Raw genomic sequence first — 2,632 nt, forward strand, 5'->3', positions numbered from 1 at the left:
GTCCGGCACTCACTAGTGAGATGACCCCAGTACCTCAGTTGAAAATGCAGAAATCACCGGTCTTCTGTGTCCTTCGGGCTGGGAGTTGGAGACAGGAGATGTTCCTATTCGGCCATCTTGCTCCGCCCCCCCCAGATTACTGTTCCCATGGTTTTAATAATAATAATTTTTACCAATCCGTCAAGAAATTTTCATAATTTATATACCGTCCCCCTAAGGTCAATCCCAGTGGTTCTGCAATTATAAATAATTTTGCAGCCAAAAAACAGGCAAAATCATATCTTCCCTTTAGAGTTATTTCCTTAGAATAAATTCCCGAATGTATGATAACTCAGTTATGGGATCTGAACACCTTTATGCTGATGGAAATATTTGGTCTTGATGGAATTAATGCATTTGTATCTCTGGAGTGAAGTTAAGAAATGGATGAGATTCTCAAAAGCTGTCAAGCCATCTCTTACATGATTTACCTGTTGAAATCAGATTTCCCAGTGGGCAAATGCAAAATACAGAAAGAGTCCTCTTACTTAGAGAGGACAGAGCCTTTCCAATACCATTTATTTAACTATTCAGTCTATAGAGATAGAAAAGCTGTATATTTGAATCTCCATAATTCTTAAACACCCTGCCAACCTCTGTCCTTGCTTTCTCCTGGCGTACCTAACCCCAGGAACCATTTATTTCTGGCATTGAGGCACTTAGATGTTACTACCCACTCTCCAACTCTGGAACTACAGCTACCATAGAGAACAGTATGGATGTTCCTCAGAAGAACTAAGAATACCAAATGATCCAACAATTCCTTTTCCAAGTAATGTCAAAAAGAAAGGAAATCAGCATATCAAAGAGGACCTGCATTCTCATGTTTATTGTAGTACTATTCACAACAGCCAAGATATGGAATCAATCTAAGTGCCTATTAATGGAAAAATGGATGATGAAAATGTGGTACATATATACAATGGAGTACTCTTCAGCCATAAAAAATAATGAAATCCAGTCATTTGCAGCAACATGGAAGGAACTGGAGGACATTATGTTAAGCAAAATAAGCCAGACAGAGAAAGACAAATGTCGCACATTCTCAGTCATATGTGGGACCAGAAAAGTGGATCTCATAAAGTAGATGGTTGGGGTACGTTCCCACCAACAGTGAATGAGGGTTCCTCTTTCCCCACATCCTCGCCAGATTGCCTGTCTTTTTTATAAAAAGCCATTTTAACTAGTGTGATCATTAGTGATGTTGAATATTTTTTCATATGCCTGTTAGTCATTTGTATGCCTTCTTCTGAGAAATGTCTAGTCAGATCTTTTGCCCATTTTTTAGTAAAATTACTGTTTTTTTGCTATCATTTGAGTGTTAGAGATGGATAGTTAGCAAATATTTTCTCCCATTCGGTGAATTGTCTCTTCACTTGAATGATTGTTTCCTCTGCTGTGTAGAAGACTGTTAGCTTGATATAATCTCATTTGTCTATTTTTGCTTTTGTTGCCTGTGTTTTTGAGGTCATACACAAAAATTCTTTGCCCAGGCCAACATTCTGAAGCATTTCCCCAATTTTTTATTCTGGTAGTTTCACCGTTTCAGGTCTTAGATTTAAATCTTTAATCTATGTTTATTTTATTTGTGTATGTGGTGAGAGGGGTCTAGTTTCATTCATCTGCATATGATTATCCAGTTTATCCAGCACCGTTTATTGAAGAGACTGTCTTTTCCTATTATGCATTCTTGGTACCTTTGTCAAATATGGGTTGGCTAAAAATGCATGGATTTGTATCTAGGTTCTCTATTCTATTCCATTGACCTATGTATTTGTTTTTATGCCAGTATCACACTGATTTGGTTACTATTGCTTTGTATTACATTTTGAAGTCAGGCTGTGTTGTGCCTCTAGCTTTGAAGTCTTTCATATTTCCATGTAAATTTTAGGATTGTTTTTTCTGTACCTGTGAAGAATGACAGTGGAATTTTGGTAGAGGTTGCATTGAATCTTTAGATTGCTTTGGGTAGGTGGTATTGTAATTTTAACAATATTAACTCTTCCAATTTATAGGTATAAAATATCTTTCCATGTTTTTATGTCCTCTTCAATTTCTTTCATCAGTGTTTTTTATTTTTATGCTTTACCTTATACAGATCTTTCACATCTTTGGTTATATTGTTTCCTAAGTACTTTATATTCTTTGTAACTATTGTTAATGGGATTGCTTTCTTGATTTCTTTTTCAGGTTGTATTCTGTTGGTGTATGTAAATGTTACCGATTTTTGCATGCTGATTTTGTATTGTGCAACTTTACTGTTTTTTTTTTATTAGTTCTAATGATAGTTGGGTGGAGTCTTTAGGTTTTTCTACGTATAAGATCATGTCATCTGCAAACATGGCTAATTTGCCTTATTTTCCAATTTGGATTCCCTTTATTTCTTTCTCTTGCATAATTGTTCTGACCAGAGGACATCTGGTGTTCTGTCGAATAAAAGTGGTGGAGGTGGGCATCTTTGTCTTTTTCCAGGTCTTAGAGGAAAGGTTTTCTTTTTCTTTTTTTTTTTTTTAATTTTTATTATACTTTAAGTTCTAGGGTACATGTGCATAATGTGCAGGTTTGTTACATATGTATACTTGTGCCATGTTGG

The sequence above is a fragment of the Colobus angolensis genome, unplaced genomic scaffold, assembly GCF_000951035.1.
Source record: "Colobus angolensis palliatus isolate OR3802 unplaced genomic scaffold, Cang.pa_1.0 Scaffold13, whole genome shotgun sequence".
Lineage (NCBI taxonomy): Eukaryota > Metazoa > Chordata > Mammalia > Primates > Cercopithecidae > Colobus > Colobus angolensis.